This window comes from Pinus tabuliformis, chromosome Q, assembly GCF_031772625.1.
Source record: "Pinus tabuliformis cultivar Carrire ecotype Pingquan chromosome Q, CPIR1, whole genome shotgun sequence".
NCBI lineage: Eukaryota > Viridiplantae > Streptophyta > Pinopsida > Pinales > Pinaceae > Pinus > Pinus tabuliformis.
In genome coordinates this window covers 233,630,682-233,653,709 of record NC_142296.1, presented here as the reverse complement: position 1 = coordinate 233,653,709, position 23,028 = coordinate 233,630,682, and the positions used below count along the sequence as shown (strand labels likewise).

Genomic DNA, 23,028 nt, shown 5'->3' with positions numbered 1-23,028 from the left:
TTTTAATTCATTTTAAAATGGATCACTGAACTAAGCCTTTCGGAAACATCACCTAGGACCTAGGACTTAGGACTCATGAGGGGATTTAAAACATTTCTCGACCCTCAGGACACATTACATCATGACTTTTACAAAATTACATCTTAAGGGACAAACCCATTTAATACAGACCCTCACAAAACACCCAGTTCTGCGACACAACTATAATCTAGCAGATTTAACACACTAGGATTTTCCTAAAGTTCTAATGACAAAATCCATCCCGGCTTTGGGGTCAGGTTTGAAGGAAAACTCTGCCGATCCATGGATCGGTGAGACGAAAAACCTTCCGGGACATAGATTATCATAGAAAATTAGGTCCACCTAGGCAGCTTTACATACATGACTCTGATCTGCTTAGATTATTTACAACTTATACATGCAGACTGGGTTTACAACAAAAATGATCAAGCTGCTGATGATGGCAGGATGGCACGGACATGCTGATCAGGTGCTGCTTCTTTCTGTCAAGAAAAACGGGGTGCACTGCATGGGTAGTTGACCAGTAGAGGTCAACATCTGGCTCTACTTGGGGACACGTTGCTGCTTGCAGGAATGTGAGAATCCAGAATCTGCATCCATACAACACAAAAATAAGTAGCGTCCATCCATAAATCAGCATATACATTAAGCACAGGAAAGAAAAAAAAAAAGAAAAGCTCTTCATTTATTAACTATCTAAAGCAGAAATGAAAATGCGGAAAAAACAAGGAGTAGGGTTAGAAATACGCTACAAAGGATGCCCTACGGCATCAGATGTGTTCAATATAGTGCATACTGAGCATTTGCCTGCTTTCAGGCAAATCTGTCGGCTGCTTGTCGGATGTGCCATGTCCAATTTTGCATATGGTAGGACTCTTTCCTATCCGAAAATCAAGCTGCTCACGGCCGTCTGATGCATCAAATCTTCGTCTCATCTTCTTCCTCTTGCGCTTCTTCTTTCTGGCAGGATGGATTACTGATGATCTGGAACTTTCTGTTTCGAAACTATCAGATGAAGTGTGTAAGTTATGCATGCTAAGTCTTTTTGTGTCTTGCATCTGATTTTTATCGTTTTTAAGCTTATCTGGATCACCTTTAATTATCCACTTAATGACCTCCTCATAGTAAGATGGAACTTGTTGCGGCAAATGAGAAGGCTCCTGGTTTCTCTTATCATCTGACCATTGTTGAATCTTTTGAACTTGTATTCTAATGGCATCCATCTGACTAGAGCATTCATCCCTTATAGCGCTGATTTGCATGGCATGGTTTTCTTGCATGTGTTTTATTACCTTATCATTCTTTTCCTCTATGTCCATCAAGCAATGTTGCATGAAATTTATCTCTTCTTTATGATTCGCTTGCATGTCAGCCAACTGATTGTTATGATTGAATGTCATAGAGTCAATTTCCCTATCATGATCAGCTTTCATGGTCACCATATTTTCCTCTAAGACTGACATCTTGCTTTGCATGCTTCTAATTTCTGTTTCATATTTAATTTTCATGGCCTCAATTTCCTTAGCATGCTGATTTTGCGTGTCCTCAATCTCCTTATTACGTTTTTCCAGATGGGTGCGTAAAGTTTTAACATCATTGATAAGATTAGTTTGGTTGCTTTCCATATTTTTTACCATCATCTTTAAATCTTGTATTATTTGCTTTTGCTCCTCCTTTTCATTGTCATTTATCCCCGATTTTTCACTATCATGAACTTGATCTGCAATAGTTCCGGCTGATGACATATTTTGATCTTGAACTCTTTCTTCAACAGCTTGACCTTTAATATGATTACTTTCTTCTTTTTGCACAATTTTAGAGGTAGAAGGCAAGCTGTTTGGACTATTATATCTATCTTTAAAAGCATCGAGAATGTCTTGTAAAGAAGTGAAAAAATCATTAGGAAAATTATTAAACCAATTCAAGGCATCACCCTCTAAAGAATGGACAAATAGACGCATCTTGAAATCTTCATGATTATATTGAGGAAATCTACAATATAAGATCTTTACACAAGTAAACATGTTTAAATGATGTTTAACAGCGACCGGATCATCACCCGAGAACTTAAATAATTTAGAAATGGCCTCTTTCGGAAGATCATGGAGATTATTAGTAAAATGACATGGTTTACATGAATAATCCATGATGAACAACAGGGGATGAAATGGATGATAGAAAGAGATTTCTGCTCAAGAAAATTAAGAGATGAGAGAAGTGGAGTCGCCACTTGAACAACGAATCTGATTCTAGGATCCAAAAAGTAAACACAAGCAGATATGAGGAAAGCTTCTTGTCTGGGAAAAATGAGAAAAATGGAGTCGCCACCCAAACAAGAAACAAAACCGAAGAGATGCTGCTGATATGTGATGAAAAGATGCCAAAATATTTGAATCTGCCAGCTCAAATGAGAGATGAGAAGATGAGAAGCTGAATGTCGATGAAACCCCAAGAACAGAAAAACTCTGTCCCCGGCAACGGCGCCAAAAATGTTGTCGCGCAGATTGGCACGACAACGCTCGGACCGGGGGCTGTCACTCTGATCCCCGATCCCTCCGTTTAAGCCCGTCTCCCGCGGCTAAGGGGGGTAGACCCTGCGAGATAGTGAAGACCAACTGCCAAACAGTTGGGTGGGAGACACGATACACGATATGATAAGCACTAGATGGATTTAGAGATTTAATTGACCAGTGCCTTGTGGAGTCAATGTTTAAATGATAAAGAAACATGGACCATGAACAGCAACCATCTATCATCAGCTAAATCATGTGACCAAAACGATATCCGGCAACTGAAAGCTTTGAAGAGATAAATGCCTTAAACCACCATGAGCATCATGAATTATTAACCAGACATTGGATTTCGTGTTTCGACTTGAAAATTTCAGATCTCAGCATGAAAGATATATCGCGAAAGCAACTGAAACTGGCAAAAAGATTTTCCACAAAATTTTAATATTTTTTCAAAATTTTTTAAATGTTTTTCAATTTTTTTTTATTTTTTCAATATTATAAAAATGAAAATTAAAAATCTAAAATAATTAAAATTCTAAAACTAGATTAATTTAAAACTAAACTATATAAAAAATATAAAACAAAACCTAAACCTTTTTATTTTTTTATTTTCATAATATATATTTTAAAAGAAAAAATCAAAACAAATCTAAATTAAAATAAAATGAAAACTCAAAAATTTAAAATCTAAATATAACAAAAATCTAAAGCATATCTAAAACAAACTATATGAATTTTCGATTTTTATGAATTAAAATGAAACTATTCAAACGGCACATATGAAAACCTAAACTAAACTAAAAATAAATTAAAAGCTATTTACAATCGGTAACCCATTTATTTCATTTGTATGAATCTACCCTAAGATTAAAAAAGGAACAAAGTAAAACTCATAAAAAAAAAACGATGAGAGTCCGAAACTATACGATAATCATGAAATATATGATAAGTAAATCCAAACGCATGAAGATCGAAAGCTTTGAACGATATTGCAGAGAAAACCTAGCCGTAAAATCGGAAATGAGAACCGACGCCACAGAGAAACCCGTGACTGCGCAAAATGACTAGAGCCAACATCGACTTACGTGGAAAACGCTGATACTCAGCCACCGGAGGAAATACGTGACCTGGAGACTATCGACGTTTGGAAATGGCAGATAAACTGAGCCGCAGATCAAATCGAAATTAGCTGCCGGCGTGAGTAGGGTTTGATGCCCACGCGAATGCCCTTTTCACACCAAAAAAATGCGATTTCTGCAATGTATATGACGTGGATCTCCTTGGATGCGGATTTGAGAAAGGGAACAGGCTTTAAATATGCACGGATCGCGGCTCAGACAACCCCAGCACGTGCTTCTGATTGAACCGATGCCTCCAAATTCACAACTGGATTCTTCAATACTATTTCATGCCAAATACATCGACATTTTTTCTTGCACAGTCGTTTTCAAAGGATCTGTTCACGCAGTAACTGGAACGATAAACCTCAGCTGATGAAGCGATTTGCCCAGGAAAACCACAGCGTATGCTTTCGGTTTCGGAATGATGCATGCTACGGCTTCGATAGCTGAGGGCTTTCCACTGTTCTTGATTTCATGTAATGCAAGTAATATTGACGATCAGGTCTCAGGAATGCTCTTCGACAGCTGACTCAAAAAATTGCTCTTGATAAAAACCCTGTAGCTGAAAACACAAAAATACAAAACCCTAATGAAGACTGAAGAAAGCAAAACTTTTGAAATTTGAAACCCTAGATCTAACAAAAAAAAAAAAAAAAAAAATTACAGATATGGCCCCTTGACACCCTGATTCAGCAAATGATAACAGAAATATTTAGAATATCATGTAATCTTGAACTTCACTGTGAACAGAAAGAAAATCTCTAATGTAAAACATAAAAGAAACTTTGAATGATTAACCCAGGGAACAATCAGCTGGGCTCTGCACAGAAAAGCTAGTGGGAGTCGGCTGGTTCAGCCTAGAACTTCCCCAAACGCCCACCTGTACCCTTTACCTAAAGATCTCCTGCACACCTCAAGCAAACATCAGTAAAGAGGGCAAGAAATGCTGCTAGATTTCAAGGAATAATGGAGATACCTGCCATTATTCCAAAAACCCTACAACATTCAAACCCTAGCACGTGAGCAAGATACCTGTACTCACAATACTCTGAAAACCAGCTACTATTTACTGCTGAAAACTGAAATATGCAGAAAAAAAAATAAAAAATATCTCACAGCAATTCCAGAGAGTAACACCAGCCAGTTTTGAACCCCAAAGTCTTCTTTTATTAATCAGAAATCAGTTTACAAGAGAGCTTTCAGTACAGACTCACAGATTAGATCCATTGAAATGAGCCCCTAAGACCCTATATAAAGGAAATGATCCTAACGGCTAGTTCGAGTGATCCACGTAGAAATGATCTCGACCGTTGATGAGGATCAAGACATCTCTTGATCTCATCCGTCGATTTATTAACTTAAAATATTATTATTTTATTAGTTAGGGTTTTTGCTTCATTTTTTTTAATTTTTTATTATTTTATTATTTTTATTCATTTTTTAATTTTTTAATTCATTTTAAAATGGATCACTGAACTAAGCCTTTCGGAAACATCACCTAGGACCTAGGACTTAGGACTCATGAGGGGATTTAAAACATTTCTCGACCCTCAGGACACATTACATCATGACTTTTACAAAATTACATCTTAAGGGACAAACCCATTTAATACAGACCCTCACAAAACACCCAGTTCTGCGACACAACTATAATCTAGCAGATTTAACACACTAGGATTTTCCTAAAGTTCTAATGACAAAATCCATCCCGGCTTTGGGGTCAGGTTTGAAGGAAAACTCTACCGATCCATGGATCGGTGAGACGAAAAACCTTCCGGGACATAGATTATCATAGAAAATTAGGTCCACCTAGGCAGCTTTACATACATGACTCTGATCTGCTTAGATTATTTACATCTTATACATGCAGACTGGGTTTACAACAAAAATGATCAAGCTGCTGATGATGGCAGGATGGCACGGACATGCTGATCAGGTGTTGCTTCTTTCTGTCAAGAAAAACGGGGTGCACTGCATGGGTAGTTGACCAGTGGAGGTCAACAGGATCCATTCCTTGCTTCGAGAGCCCATGATTCAGTAGTAGCGAGATGGACTTAGTGTTAGGTGATGCAATGGGTTGGTTGGAGAGATAGATGCAGTAGCCTAAGACTAGAGATTGATCAGCGCAAAGCAAGGTTGACAACAATGTAGATGGCACAGTGTAGAATTCAACATCAATGCAGAAGAATCAGAGGGTCAGAGACTAGTAGCAGTTAGATTCCAACATTCACATGGTATTATGCTGAACACAGTTAGTTTAGTAATTTTGGGTGTTTTTCAGTTGCTTCTCTCAGCAATTGAGTTGCAGTACAAATGTAGTGTTAGCAGTGGCAGTGCTAGCTGCATAGTAGATGCAACATTTGAGAGGGAGATGTAGTACAAATGCAGCAGTGGCAGTGTCATGGGCCATAGCACAATGTTGATGGTATCAACAGTGCGGATAGGAAATGCTTCAGAGACAGAGCAAGATATAGTTGGACATTGTTGCTAGGGAACATTCCTCGCTAAGAGGGAGTGTTAGTTTTTGGTAGCATCGGATGTGCTCTAGCCATGAAAATTGGTGGAGAGGCTAAGGCACATGAGTTCTAAAGAACCCAGAACCATTTAGTGAAATTCCACCATGATTGTATTTTATTAAAATAATTAATATTTTTAATGGAGTTCTTAAGTCTAAACTTAGGCAAATTAAAGTATTAATGGGTATTAATCAAAATATGGGTGAGAATGTTTAAGAAAGCGATCAAGTGAAGTTTTTAATCTTAGCCGTTGATTAGAGACTTAATCTTGGCCGTTGAAGTTTCAACGAGAAAAGTATAAGGAGGAGGCTTGGGGTTCATTTAGGAACACATCGAGAGAACGAATTGATCTAGAGTTCGAAATTTCTAGGCTTGGAAGCTGAGAAATTCAAACTAAGTGATCATTCTGCAGCAGAGAGGCAAGGATAGTTTGGGAATACTGGGCAGAGAGGCGGGGAGCCACTAGTGGAGGTAGTGCAACACCTAGAGCGATTGATGCTGGGCCAGTCTCGACCCATGCAGACTTGACGCAGAGCCAGAAGGACCAGTGCAGAAGGGAAGATGCCTTCATGCAGAAATCCGGAACTGCCGGGGCGTTGCCGGAACTGCCAGGAGAGGTTGACACAGAAGTTCCAAGAGGCAGAAGAGACTGCGTAGTGCTGACGCAAGGCCTAAGCAGGGCCAATGCAAAGATATCCGGGGGTTTTCCAGTTCTGTTGCCGGATCAGCCGAAAACCGCTGGGTGAAGTGAGGTAATCTCACTTAGTTTTCCTCCTTTATATTTTTCTCTGTAACTGGATTGCCGGGAGGGCATCCAACATTGTATTCAAAACTACTGATTAATAATATAAAACCCTCATAGTAAATTCAATTTTGCTGCAGTAGGGGTTCCTTGGAAGTAGGAATTTTCACATGGTATCAGAGCATTGATTTTGAAACAGGAAGAGCATATCCAACATTGAGCAGAGAGGCCAATAGCTGCATTTGGGAGCAATTTGAATCCCCTTAAAGGGATTGCGCAGTCCTGTGCTGAGAAAGCAGAGATTCCGAGGAAATCCCCCTCAGAGAGAGTCGACAGAGAGATACGATTTCTGGTTCGTGAGCTTGTAGAGGCAGAGGGAGTGACGCAGAGCCTCAACGCAGTGCTTGAAGGACGCAGTTTTTGCCGGGGCAGAAATCTGTCAAAAAAGAGCGAAGCCACATAGTAGGGAATTTTCTCCTCAGAGGACTTCTCTCGCCAAAAGCTCAAATTTTTCACTTGCCAGGAAGCAAACTAGTGCTGCGTAGTGACTAAAGGAGTCAGTTCAATAGTTTGGGTGAGATGGCATCACATGGGCTCAGAGATCAGGACAGGTTGGAAGGAGCTTCCAACTATGTCATATGGAAGACCAAAATCTTAGCTGTTCTGGAGGAGTACGATCTCGAAGCTTACGTCAAGAGTGTTGTGGTTGTTCCCGCGGACAATGATCAAAAGAAGAAGTACAAGGCCGAGCAGGCAAAGGCGAAGAGGTACATACTTGATGGAGTTCGAGATCATGTGGTCTCACACTTGCAGGGCAAAGATACAGCCCGAGAAATGTGGGAAGCTTTGTCTTCACTGTATGAAGGTTCTTCTGAACAGCAAAAGATGTACTTAGAACAAAAGTTGCAGCGGACGATGATGTAGAAGGGAGAAGGGGTTAACTCCTATCTTCAACGTCTTTCGGACACCAGAGATCATCTTGCTGCAGTGGGGTCTATTGTGAAAATTCTATCATTGCAACAACTGCTTTATTTTACCTAGTTATTTCCCGATAAGTTATTTATGAAAATCCTTCAGTAAACATTAAAATAAATTCTGTTGCAGATATCACATCATAATACAGAAACAAACACATGCACAAGAATTAACACATCAACACAAATATTTTGGACAATCAGTCCCCGGAAAAACCCAATGTGGGAAAACTGGTGCAGCAAGGGAGGATTTTATTATTCAGCAATTCTTCAGTACAACTGGGTGCCAAACTGGCTTACCCAACAGAGAGAAAATTCTTCAGCACTTCCCCCAGTCTCAACGTCAGCCTGGCTGACCTCTGCGTAGCTCCCAGACCCTTTGCGTCAGCCCCTGCCTCTCTGCGTCAGCACTGGGCTTCTCTGTGTCACCCACACAGGGCCTCCAGTGACTGCACAGTCTGCAGCCTCTGCGTCTGCCTCTCCAACCTCTGCACTGTTCCCGACTCTGTTCCGTACTTGCTGCCTCCTGTTGCTCTCCAAACCACTAGTTCGAATTTCTCAACTAACCCCGCTCCAGAAATCGAACTGACTGGTCTCCCTCAGTGTGTTCTCCAACTAACCCTCAAGCCTCTTCTTATACTTTTCCTGTTGGTCCTCCAACGATCGAGATTAAATCTCTAATCAACGGCTAAGATTAGATTTGGCTTGATCCATGACTTTTGGAACCTTTTAACCCAATTTTATATTAATACACATTAATATTTTATTTTTCCTAAGTTTAGACTTAGGAACTCTATTAAAAATATTAATTATTTTAATATCTCCCAAACCTGTTAAAATCTGGCCAAACCATTTCTAAGTCTTTAGAGATCTCATGTGCTTTAGCCTCTCCACCAATTTTCATGGCTAGAGCACATCTGATGCTACCTCAAATAAACACTCCCTCTTAGCGAGGACTGTGCTCTATTAATGCTCCACATTGAGCATTACACTGATCATACGTCATCGGTACCTATGTTGATGCTAAGCCTCCCTGCCCAACATCCTCTGCACCGCTGCCTATGGCTCTATCACTACCATTGCTACATCTGTACTGTAGCTCCCTCTGCATTCGTGTTGCTGCTGGTCCATCTTCCCAACACTGCATTTGCACTGCAAACTCCTCATCATGTTGCATCGTGCTACTACTGAATGCTGCTGCATTGCAACATCATACCCATTTCTGCTACTGAAATGGATTCTTTATCATCCCCATCTTCTCCCTGAAATAATCAAACTTGGTTCTTCCAAGGGCCTTGGTAAGGATGTCTGCCACCTGTTCTCATGTAGGAGTGTAGCTCAGCCGTATAGCTCCTCGTTGGACACAACCTCTGACAAAGTGACACCGGATATCAATATGCTTTGAATGATCGTGAAACATTGGATTCTCAGAGAGTTTGATACAACTCTGATTATCACAAATGATCCTGGTCACCTCCATCTTTCTTCTGAATAGATTCACAAGCAGTTTTCTAAGCTATATGGCCTCGCACGAAGCTGTGCTTGCGGTCATGTATTCTGCCTTAGCTGAGCTCAGAGCCACGGATTTTTGTTTCCTACTGCACCAGGAGGTCATTCCTGATCCAATGTTGAAACAGTACCCAGAGGTACTTTTCCGATCCACTGAACTTCCTGCCCAATCTGCATCAGTAAACCCACTCAATCTGATATCCTTACCCCTGGTGTACAAGAGTCCATAATCGACTGTTCCCTGTAAATACCTGAGAACATGTTTGGCTGCTGCGTAGTGTTCCCTCTTCGGCTCCACCATGAACTCACTGAGGGTGTTGATAGTGTAACAAATGTCTGGCCTGGTGTTGACCAGATACATCAGGGACCCTATGAGCTGCCTGTATAAGTTGGGATCAACACCTTTGTCTTCTGATGCATCGATCTTCTTCCAGTTGGTTATTATTGGAGTAGCCATGGGTCTACAGTCCTCCATCCTGAATCTCTTCAGGATTTCTATAGCATATCTCCCTTGCCCAAGGAAGATCTCCCCCTTTTGCTACCAAACTTCCAACCCTAGGAAATAATGCATTCGTCCCAAATCCTTCATGTCGAACTCTGTGGCTAGATTCTTCTTGCAGTCCCCTATGATCCTGGATGATCCTGTCAGGAAGAGATCATCCACATATAATACTAAGATTAGAGGCTCATTCTCTACAACTAGATAGTAGAGATTTGGATCTGCGTCACTCTTGACAAATCCCATTTCCTGCAAGTAGCCATTGATTCGCCCATAGCACGCTCTAGGTGCCTATTTTAGTCTATACAAGGCTTTCTTCAATTTGCATACATGAGACTTCTTCTCATGTGTTTCAAAGTCCTCTGATTGTTCAATGTATACCTCTTCTTCTATCACGCCATTCAGAAATGCCATTTTGACATCCATTTGATGAATCTCCCACCCCATCTGTGCTGCAAGAGATATCACGGTTCTAATAGATGTATATCTAGCTACTGGGACGAAGGTCTCTTCATAGTCAATTCCTTCCTTCTGAGCATACCCCGTAGCCACAAACCTGGCTTTGTATTTCTCAACACTGTCGTCTGCAGCGTATTTGATCTTGTAGATCCATCTCGAACCTACCACTGATTTGTCTTGAGGCCTTGGCACTACCTCCCAGACATTGTTCACCATTATGGAGTTGTACTCCTCTACATCGCATCTAGCCAAACCCGGTGTTGAGCTGCCTCCTGAAAATTGGCAGGCTCCCCATCCTGAGATACTAATGCCTGATATCTATCTAGCTGTTTTCGCTCCCTCTTAATGTTCCTTGGTGCACCGATGAACTCCTCTGCATCTCGCAGAATCTGACGAAGTTCTCTGCTCGTTCTTCCTCTGCCAGCAAGTGCTTTTGTTAGCTCCCCCTCATCCTATGATTCTTCCTGACCTGAGGAAGAATTCTTTTCTTCTGTTGGTTGAAGAGGTTTGACCAACGGTTCCTCTTTTGACTGCTCCTCGGAAGGCATTTCTCGAGATTTTCTGAAAGCCCTGTCTTCCATGAACTTCACATCTCGTCGAACTACTACCTTCCTGCTCCCTGGAAGATAGATTCTGTATGCCTTAACGTTCTCGCTATATCCCACTAGATATCCTTTCTCTGCAGTTTGATCCAGCTTCTTCCTCTTTTCCTCGAGTATGCAACAATATGATAAGCTCCCAAATATCCTGAAATGACTGACTTCAGGCATCTTCTCTGTGAAGACTTTCTCTGGAGTAATCTTGCCCAAAGTCCGATGAGGAGTTCTATTCTAAACATAGACTGCTGTGTTGCATGCTTCTGCCCACAGGAATTTTGGCATATCCTGATCATAGATCATGGCCCTAGCTGCTTCTGTAATAGTCCTGTTCTTTCTTTCTGCTACTCCATTCTGCTCCGGATTATATGGAGCTGTCCATTCTCTTCTAATGCCCTCCTTACCGCAAAAAACAATGAAGTCCTTATCGACATACTCTCCACCATTATCTGAGCGCAAAACTTTTGTTTTCTTCCCAGTCAGATTCTCCACCAGAGCATTGAACTCTTTGAATCGACAGAAAACCTCGTCCTTGGTTTTCAGAAAATAAATCCTAGTTTTCCTTGAGTGGTCGTCAATGAAGGTAAGGAAGTACTCGGCACCACTACGAGCTTTAGTGGACATGGGTCCGCAGATATCTGAGTGTATCAATCCTAATACATTCTTGGCTCTGTTTTTACTTCTAGGAAATGCTATCTTGGCATACTTTCCTAGAGCACATCCTCTGCATACATCATCTCGTTCTGTACTAAGATCCGAAACTCCTGTTACAGTGCTCCTGAGAATTCTCAGAGCCCCATGGTGCAAATGTCCCATTCTTCTTTGCCATAGTTTGTTCAAATCCTTGTTTCCATGACTGCCTATTAGTGCCATTGGTGATTCTAGTTGTAGTTTGTACAACCTGTTACTTTTGATCCCGATCTGCACTTTCTTTTTCCAGCTCAGGTGTTTGACGTATACTTTCTCCTTGATGAAGAAAACTTCATAGCCTTTCCCTTGAAGTTGCGACACGAAAAGTAAGTTCATCGCTAATCCTGGTACATGCAGCACATTGGTAGCACGAAATAGCTCTCCCATTTTTGTTTGAAAAACTATGGTACCCCTCCCTACTGGAGTACATTTTGCCTTGTTCCCCGTGGTGATATGAAAGTTCATCTTCTCCTCCTGATAATCTGAGAAACATTCCCAGATTCCCGTCATATGCCAAAAGGCACCACTATCTCTATACCATACCTCTGAAGATGCAAAGTTAGTCACATAAGCCACTTCTTCTTCCAACCTGGAAGCCAACATAGAGAAATCGAAATCACTTTCTCTTGTGCAATTTTCTGAAAATCTATGCGAGTCTCCTGACGTAGATGCCTCTGCATCATGGTCTTGACCCATAATTGATTTTCCCTTCCCGTCTCTGATTACTTGCTCTGATACCATGTGAAAATTCTATCATTGCAACAAGGAGTTCTTGAGCCAGAGGAGTTCTGGGATGGGTGACCTCCTGGGAAGTCCTGGTTACCGGGTGCAAGCCCCGGAAGTGATGATTGATGCTATGTGATTCGTTCTCCACATTTCACTAGTTTCAATCCCACTTCTTCACCCCTGTGAGCATCACCCGATGCAATGAGTGCTAAGTGAACTATTCAAAAATCATGAGAAATTAGTCAGTTACGACTACCTCTCATGGAAATGGTCATACGTTTGAATGACTTACTTAACGCAGTTGAATCCCAAAAATGATATCTAACAACTGATTTATTTTACCTACTTATTTCCTGATAAGTTATTTATGAAAATCCTTCAGTAAACATTAAAATAAATTTTGCTGCAGATATCACATCATAATACAGAAACAAACACATGCACAAGAATTAACACATCGACACAAATATTTTGGACAATCAGTTCCCGGAAAAACCCAATGTGGGAAAACTGGTGCAGCAAGGGAGGATTTTATTATTCAGCAATTCTTCAGTACAATTGGGTGCCAAACTGGCTTACCCAACAGAGAGAAATTCTTCAGCACTTGCCCCAGTCTCAGCGTCAGCCTGGCTGACCTCTGCGTAGCTCCCAGACCCTCTGCGTACGAATGCAGTGTTAACAGTGGCGGTGCTAGCAGCATAGCAGATGCAACATTTGAGAGGGAGTTATAGTACAAATGTAGCAGTGGCAGTGTCGTGGGCAGCAGTAGGACAGTGTTGATGGCAGCAACAGTGCGGATAAGAGATGCTTCAGAGACAAAGCAGCATGCAGTTGGACATTGTTGCTAGAGCACATTCCTCGCTAAGAGGGAGTGTTAGTTTTTGGTATGATCGAATGTGCTCTAGCCATGAAAGTTGGTGGAGAGGCTAAGGCACATGAGTTCTAAAGAACCCCTAAACCATTTGGGGAAATTCCACCCAGATTGTATTTTATTAAAATAATTAATATTTTTAATGGGGTTCCTAAGTCTAAACTTAGGAAAATTAAAGTATTAATGGGTATTAATCAAAATATGGGTGAGAATGTTCTAGAAAGCGGATCAAGTCAAGTTTTTAATCTTAGGCCTTGATTAGAGACTTAATCTTGGCCGTTGAAGTCTCAATGAGAAAAGTATAAGAAGGAGGCTTGGGGTTCATTCAGTGACATACCGAGAGAACGAATTGATCTAGAGTTCGAAATTTCTAGGGCTTGGAAGCTGAGAAATTCGAACTAAGTGATCATTCTGCAGCAGAGGGGCAAGGATAGTTCGAGAATACTGGGCAAAGAGGTTGAGAGCCACCAGTGGAGGTAGTGCAGCACCTAGAGGATCTGACTCTGGGCCAGTCTGGGCCCACACAGGGTTGACATAGAGCCAGAAGGGCCAACGCAGAAGGGAAGCTGTCTTCATGCAGAAATCCGGAACTGCCGGAATAGCCGGGAGAGGTTGACGCAGAAGTTCCAAGAGGCAGAAGAGATTGCGTAGGCCTACGCATGACCAGCACAGAGATATCTGGGGGTTTGCCAGTTGTGCTGCTGGATCAACTGGAAACTGTCGGGTGAAGTGAGGTAATCTCACTCATTTTCCGCCTTATATTTTTCTCTGTAACTGGATTGTCGAGAGGGCATCCAACATTGTATTCAGAACTACTGCTTAATAATATAAAACCCTTAGAGCTGCAACACTGGTTTTACTGCATTGGGTTTTTCCGGGGACTATTTTGTCCAAAAATAACGGTGTCCTATGTACCTTGTTCGTTGCTCAGTTTCTTGTTTCATGTAATCAAATTAAATTGGTGTAGGCTGCAAAAGTAATTTACTTTAGTATTTTTCAAAAAACAACTTGAATGTATAAAAAAATCAAGTAGGAGAAGTAAATTCAGTTTTGCTGCAGTAGGGGTTCCTTGGAAGTAGGAATATTGACATTGTATCAGAGCATTGATTTTGAAACAGGAAAAGAAGATCCAGCGCTGAGCAGAGAGGCCAATAGCTGCATTTGGCAGCAATTCAAATCCCCTTGAAGGGATTGCGTAGTCCTGTGCCAAGAAAGCATAGATTCTGAGGAAATCTCTCTTTGAGAGAGTCGACAGAGAGATACTATTTCCGGTTCGCGAGCTTGCAAAGGCAGAGGGAGTGACACAGAGCCTCAATGCAGTGCTTGAAGGACGTAGTTTCTGGTAGGGCAGAAATCCGTCAGAAAAGAGTGAAGACACATAGTAGGGAATTTTCTCCTTAGAGGACTTCTCTCGCCAAAAGCTTGAAATTTTCACTTGCCGGGTAGCAGACTAGTGTTGCGTAGTGACTAGAGGAGTCAATTCGACAGTTTGGGTGAGATGGCATCACATAGGCTCAGAGATCAAGACAGGTTGGAAGGAGCTTCCAACTATGTCATATGGAAGACCAGAATCTTAGCTGTTCTGGAGGAGTACGATCTTGAAGCTTACATCAAGAGTGTTGTGGTTGTTCTTGCGGACAATGATCAAAAGAAGATGTACAAGGTCAAGCAAGCAAAGGCGAAGAGGTACATACTTGATGGAGTTCGAGATCATGTGGTCTCACACTTGCAGGGCAAAGATACAACCCGAGAAATGTGGGAAGCTTTGTCTTCACTGTATGAAGGTTCTTTCGAATAGCGGAAGATGTACTTAGAACAAAATTTGCAGCGGACGATGATGCAGAAGGGAGAAGGGGTCAACTCCTATCTTCAACGTCTTCAGGACACGAGAGACCAACTTGCTAGAGTGGGGTCTACTCCTCTGTCTACCGCGGTGCTAAGGGCGACCTTGAATGGAGTCTCAGATGAATTGCAAGTCTTCGTCCAAAGTCGTCCAAAGTATATTGGGTAGGGAAAGACTACCTTCATGGGAGGAGATGTGGGTAGCCCTTCAATAGGAAGAATGAAGGAGGGATCTGGTTAAGGTCAACCTCAATGGCAGCAGTGGGAGTGACACAAAGACTAAAGAGGAGGAGAACACAACTCTAGCATCAAAGGGATAGCAGACGCAAAAGCGGAAGAAGGACATTTCAAAGGTGAAATGTTTCAAATGTGGCGAGATGGGCCACTTTGCCTCCCAATGTCCTTTGAAGCAAAAGGATAAGGATGAGAAACATGATCCTAAGGTTGCTGCAGCAAAAATTGACGAAGATGAGTTTGCCATGAGTGCTCACGCATCTCCAAGAGGGAAATGGGGCGATATAGAACTGTAGTCGGGAGGACTAGATGTGGGCAGGATCCTTGAGGAACCCACCTCTTGGATCAATTCCTTGCTACGGGAGCCCGAGATTCAGCAATAGCAAGATAGACTTAGTGTCAGGTGATGTAGTGGGTTGGTTAGAGAGACAGATCTAGTAGCCTAAGACCAGAGACTGATCAGCCCTTCCTTCCACATCATGTAAACCTTCCAGATATTCGACATCCTTTCCAACAACTTTGACTAGGCAGCAACTTTCGACATCAGGCAGCTTTCGACATTAGTGAAACTTGGAAGATTTCGATCTCCCAATGATGGGTACGAAATAGAGAGAGAGAGGCACCAAAATTTCATTTTTCTTCTTCTCCTTAGACTCCACCCAACTCGCACTTCCTTTGGCTTCCCAGCTTCAAACTTCGCACTTCCCAGCTTCCTTAGAGATATCGAACTTGCTTGAGATGAAAGTGCTCCAAATGAATTCGACTTGCTTGTATTTATAGGCTCCAGTGAGGTTGAATCAGTGTCCTTAGGCCAACTTGATCTCTTCTAGGCCGAGTTGGTGTGAAGGATACATAAATTGTATTTGACTCAGTACTTAACCTTTTTACATGATTCGAAAGCCAAAGAAGGGTCTCTTTAAAAGTACAATGACTTTATTGACTCAAAATAAATCCTAGAAGTCCTCAATGGGGACTTTGACCTAGAACATGGTGACCCAAGTATGAAACCCATGCTTCAATAAGTCGCAATAATAATAATAAAAATTCTTTTCTTTATTCTTTTGATTAGTACATTACAAGATGACTCAAATACATTAAATGAAGATTGAACCTAGTTACATTTTCCAACATGAAGGACCCTTCTTGGGCATGTTACTTATTTGTATGAGTCGTTAAAAGAATTAAAAGGCCCTCCAAGGCCAAGCGCAAGCACCTCCTACAAGTCGGCTTCAAGAAAGGACAATGAAACCTCTCCAAAGGACATGTCAGCCTAGATCCTTATCAAGTCGGCTTATTTGATGAGCAGACAACTATAAATAGGGCAGCTCAACTTTCATTTGAGACAAAGATTTTCGGTCAAGCAAGTATGAAATTAGTAGTGCGAGAAACACTTAGAAAGGAGTCTTATAGCCAGCGAAAGGAAGGAAGGAAGAGCAAGATTGTTTGGGGCTATTTTAGGGTTCATCTCCTCTCACACGTGTGAAGAAAGGAGTGTCATTGTTGCAGAGAAGTGCCGAAGTCTTCCTTGCTACTCTAGAAGCCAAATCAAGAAGTATTTAAGTCAATTCATCAAGCCAAGTTGGAGAATGAAACCATTCAGTCCAAGCGAAGGAGATTAAGGTGTTGAATTACCATATATCTCTCACATTTGCTGCAACTAGGGTTTCCAAGGTGGCCGAAATAGGGTACAAGTCTGAGGCAGAAGGGAGCCGAATTCTGAAGAGTAGCGGAGAAGGAGGAAGGAGCAAAGGTTTGACTATTGTTGACTAAGGCAAGAAGGATCTCATCAAGGAAGCTTTGTGTCTTGGTCTTGGAGTGGCAAATAGGTCAAGGGTCTTGGTCTTGGTGTTCGTCAATTAAAGCCTCTATAAGAAGAAGAACTTGTTTGGGTTTTCCTCTTAAGTGGGAGAGGTTTTGGCCCTGGCTGATAGCCTACATGGTGTGTCTCTTGTCCCTTTATTTTTTTATGTCTTGGTAGTTGTGTGATGAAGAAGAACACTATAATAATCTAACTAAAAGAAGACCACAATCTATTGAAGTAAAAGGCACTCACAAGAAATTATCATTAATAGAGAAATCACCTAATCTTGATGCCCTCGATTTCTCAACATGGTTTCAAAGCTAAGGTAACAAAGTCAAGGAAGGGCATCTTATCAAGTGACACTCAAGGTTCAAATATCGAGGAAGGCATCAAAACGAATCTAAGAAGATCATCAATAAAGTCAATATCTACAAGGAAGTGACAAAAACCCAAGATCGAAGAAAAAATCTACAAGAAAAGAAAGTCTTGGGAACCTCCATTCATCATCAAGAGACCTCAAAGACCTTACTAAAGTTGAAAGACTTATACATCAAGTTCCTTTCTAGAAAAGCAAGACCAAGGACATTGTCATCAAGATTCTAAGGCGATTTCCCTCTCGTTGAAGCAATGTCCTTACCATTGAAGACATCATTGATCTTCATCAACAAAGACATCACCAGCAAAGGATCTAAAGAGATCTCCCTCTCTGTGGGATCAAGGATCATTCTTGAAGAGAAATATCTCATCAAGGAGATGTTTTCTATTATCTATATCGTCGTCAACATCAAGGAAGCAACAAAAATAGAAGGAACATCCTATCAAGTAAGTATATTTATGTCCACATCTGAATCTGTCAAAATGTCTTTTTGCAAGGAAACCAATAATTTAGTTGAGGCTTCAAACTATTTTGCATGCAAGAAAAGGACAAATCTGAATCTCATTGAAAATGAGGTTATGGAACATATCAAAGGATCTATCACTAAACCACCAAAGGAAGATGCTCAAGAACTTGCAAAGTATATGAAAGGGGAAGTTAGGGCTCAAAGGATTCCCATAGAATCCATCAAGGATTCCCTCATGTATCAAAACTCGAAACTTCAAACGAAATCTATGACAAATTGGTAGAGTTGTATTCTGTAAGCACTGCTGGAGAAGTCATCTCATTAAGGCAAGAACTCTACAAGCTAAATATGTTGAAGGAAGAAGGAATAGCCTCATACTTTATGAAGATACCTGAAATTAGAGATCAACTTCAAGGTCTAGGAGAAGTCATGTCTGATAGAGAAATGACTACAGTTGTACTAAATGCACTACCGGAGGAGTGCGGTAACTTTACTTAAAGTATTTTTGGGAAGAAATAAGCTACTCCATTCCAAGGTCTATGGTCACTATGCAAGATTGAAGAATCTAGGCTAAAGGCAAAAATGTGATGTAGGATTAGGTAAACAAAATCAAGCTTATAATACAATGACAAGAAGAAAAGGAAAATTTGGAAGGTCTGTTTCTTAGAAAAAGAAAAGGAAAATTTGGAAGGTCTGTTTCTCAGAAAAAGGAAAGGAACATGGCTAAGATTCAATTCTATGGATGTCAAGAATATGGGAATTATAAAGAGATTGTCCTAAGATCAAGAAGGACAATAGCAAAAGAGCAAGAGAAAAAACCCATATCACCGAGGAAATAAAGGAAGTTGAAAAGATGAAATCCAAGAAAGAGGAGGTAAAAGATCTCTATTATGATTGAGATAGTCTTCCTCTCCTAGCTTTTTTCAAATTCTGTTTTCAAGTTTTTCCTATTGTAAAGTTAGAAGCATGATAGGATGCATCATGTTAGGAAATGGCGTCATGCGAAGCATTAGAAGCAAGAGCTCGTAACATCATCATAGAGAAGCATGAAAGATGGTTGAAATTGAAATCCATGTCAATCACCCATGGAGGGATATAGCTCTTGGAAACCTCATTAGTAACATAGGTGGTACTTATGGGAAAGAAAAGTAAAGGGTCATCTAGTACAAGGCTCATCATACATCTGCCAAAAGGAAACATCTGCTGGATAAGGATACTCAAGATCCTCTATTGGAATCTTCGTCGGAAGGTTCACCAATCAAAGAGAAACAAGGGTTTCATAAAAAATTCCAACTTGTGGAAGTCATGGGAAGATGGTATGATGACAAAAAAGCTAAAGGAGATCAAGGGATTGAAGTTCTTTCAATCAAGGAAGCTGTTGAAGGAAGTCTGGATGATATAAAAGAAAATGAGGTATGTATGCTTACATTCGATATTGTAGAGTCATTTCATATGGTTGCAAGCAAAGATGGATAAATGCTTTATCTTGAGATCATGATCAAAGGAAATGATCTCCTCATTTTGAAAAGATGCAGGAAATCCTGAGTCACACATTGTCTAGATGAAATCAACATAATATGTCCTCATATGAAATATGAGGTGGTTGACCATGATTGGAGGAACTCTGATTAAAAGTTCCTAGGAAGAGAAATGTGTGAAGAAAGAAAGGAAGGAAGAGATCGTGGAATATGCAACCATGGAAAAGGAAATCAACATCCAAGGACTAGAAGATTTGACTAGGATATCTCCATGAAAGATATGAAGACTCTGATGAAGTCTGAAAAAGAAAGAGACCCTTGACAATATATATCTTTTGGAGATGTGTCCATGCATATGTAGGATGTTGATGCAAACTAGAAGATGTCATGATGAAATACCATCACAAAGGTAATTTTGGTTTAATGTCATTCCTTGAATGATATCTGGATTGGCTTGTTTAGGGTTCCAAGGGAAGATCTATGGATATCTTCCACCCATGATGTCCATGTAGTAGGATGAAAGATCCTCAAGGAAACATGGCATGAACAAGGCAGCATAGCATGAAGGAAGGCCAAATATGAGCTGATGGATCACTTTCCAATGAAAGGAATAATGACATGACTCACCTATTGATGAAAGTGATGGATGGTCTGTGCCTTACGAAGAAGTCCCAAAACATGAAGACTCCTGCATAAAGAAGAGAAAGTTCATGACATCGTGAGGAGGAGTTCTTCAAGCAGCTGGTTGTGCCATCATCTCCACCTGGGGAGCTGCTGTAGGTCCCTAATTAAGAGGGAGCCTGGAAACAAGTTTCTTACTTGGTAGAAACTTGGATGCAAAATTTATAAGCCAAGAGGAAGCTTAGGTACATTCCTTTTGTAGGAATGAGTACATTCCTTCATTGGAATAGGTATGTCCTCCCTAATTAAGAGGGAGAGATAGACGCATCATTCTTGTCTTCACTTGGGAAGACAGAATGGAGGATTGGGTAAACATCTGGCATTCGATGCTTTTTAAGGATGAGTTAGGGCATCCAAGATAAGAGTAGTCGTAGAGGACCAATACTCTTTGAGGATTGGGAATCCAAGATAAGAATATACCTGGTGGAACACACCCTCAAAACATGGGTGGGGTATGTTTTGAAAGAGAAAATGATGAGGGTGTCTATAGATCATTGGTCTCGCCAGCATTGAGCTCAGATCTTGTGGAGAGATAGTGTTGTTAGTCAAGACCTTTCTATGTGACAATGTTGGTTGATATGATGCCATATAGATGGGTTACCAATCCGACTCTTCTTATGAGAATTCTTCAGATTGAGAATGACCAAGTACCATTATGAATACCTCCCTAGTTAAGAGGGAGTGTTGAAAAATGTAACTAGGTTCGGTCTTCATAATGACATGTGTAATTGTGATTTTATGTAATTGATGCAAAGAAGAAAAATAAAATTATTATTGTAATGCTTGTCTCATGGGTTTCATGAGCAAGGAATTTTATTTTTAGGTAAGGCTCCCATTGTGAGCCCTTAGGATTGATCATAAAGTCAAATTGAGTCAATGTCATGTATGAAGGACCCTTCTTGGGCATGTTACTTATTTGTGTGAGTCATTAAAAGAACAAAAAGGCCCTCCAAGACCAAGCTCAATCACCTCTTACAACTCGGCTTCAAGAAAGGACAATGAAACCTCTCCAAAGGACATGTCGGCCTAGATCCTTATCAAGTCGGCTTATTTGATGAGCCAACCACTTTTCATTTGAGACAAAGATTTTTGGTCAAGCAAGTATGAAATTAGGAGTGCAAGAAACACTTAGAAAGGAGTCTTATAGCCAGCGAAAGGAAGGAAGGAAGAGCAAGATTGTTTGGGACTGTTTTAGGGTTGATCTCCACTCACACGTGCGAAGAAAGGAGTGTCAATGCTGTAGAAAAGTGCCGAAGTATTCCTTGCTATGCTAGAAGCCGAATCAAGAAGTATTTAAGTCAATTCATCAAGTTGAGTTGGAGAAGGAAGCCATTCAGTTCAAGCGAAGGAGATTAAGGTGTTGAATTACCATATATCTCTCATATGTCCTGCAACTAAGGTTTCCAAGGAGGCCGAAATCGGGTACAGGTTTGAAGCAAAAGGAAGTTGAATTCTGAAGAGTAGTCGAGAAGGAGGAAGGAGTAGAGGTTTGACTATTGTTGACTAAAGCAAGAAGGATCTCATCAAGGAAGCTTTGTGTCTTGGTCTTGGAGTGGCAAATAGGTCAAGGGTCTTGGTCTTGGTGTTCGTCAATTGAAGTCTCTATAAGAAGAAGAATTCGTTTGGGTTTTCCTCTCAAGTGGGAGAGGCTTTGGCCCTGGCTGATAGCCTCCATTGTGTGTCTCTTGTCTCTTTATTGTTTACGTCTTGGTAGTTGTTTGATGACTATAATAATCTAACTAAAAGAATACCATAATCTATTGAAGTAAAAGGCACTCACAAGCAGTTATCATTAATAGAGAAATCATCTAATCTTGATGCCCTGGATTTTTCAACTAAAGGCAGGTTACCAAATCCCTTTGGAGATAGGGGAAGTCTTCGGTTGGACCATTCAACTCCATAAATCTCAAGGATCTCACAAGCTATTCAAGCAAGGAACACCCAAGGATGTCATTGGATATTTGATAAGGGGGTTTCATGAACCCTATGCTTCTCTTCCATCTCTAAAAAACAAAATACTTTCCTTTCCAATTTGTGCAAACACTGTTTTATTCTAGCATTGAAGGCTAAGTGTTGGGTGTAATCCCCAACTTTCACTCCTTAGAGCAGCTCATATGAGTTATTCTAGTGATGAATTTCATTGTATAATAAGTAGATTTTTATTGGTATTTAAGTCATAAATTATTCTTATCTCATGCACTTGATTCCTCTTGTATATTTTAGCATTCTTTCTCTTGCATGCTAACTTTTTTACTTACTGTCATATAGGTGCTCTTGGAGGCAAGTTCAAGTTTGAGAAAGGGAGCCTAAGCGCATGCCTTGGATCCCTTTCCATTTTGAACTTCAAGATTAATACATTTTCCTTCCAATTCACTCTTGTTCTTCTTCCAAGAGCCTCATATGATTGAGGGATTGCAACCATTTCACTTTCATTATTCACATCAAGACTTTCAAGCCTTTCTTTTGTAACTATTTGTCAAGTAGATTAGTAATCACTCATTTATAATTTTTTTTTTTGGAAAGACTGATTTTGGTTTCCAAAATTCATATTGTAAACTCTTCCCAAAAGCCAAGCCCTCGTCTTTATAAGTGGGTGATTTTCATCTCTAATATTAAAGAGCTAATTTTTGTTTGGGAGGTTGGGGAACCATCCCCTTGGAATCCGTCTCCTCTCTTTTTAGAGAAGGTCCCTCTTTGTGTGGTTGTTAAGTTATGGTATGTTCTATGCTTATAACAATTTACTTCTTTTCTTATTATATTCCACCGATTAGCAATCACATGTACATAAAGTAAAGTGCAGATAGAACATTAAACGATCGACAGAAAACAAGCCAAGACAAGAGACACAAGATGTGGCGGCTAGCCAGGGACAAACCCCACCATGTGTGGGGAAACCCTTTGATCAAATCTTCT

General features: G+C 40.7%; 1 protein-coding gene across 1 annotated transcript in view; it reads left to right on the top strand.

Moving 5' to 3' along the window:
* The window catches only part of LOC149219050 (anaphase-promoting complex subunit 2-like), a 443,635-nt gene that overhangs the window by 179,036 nt on the left and 241,571 nt on the right, over nt 1-23,028 (top strand). The window lies entirely within an intron of this gene.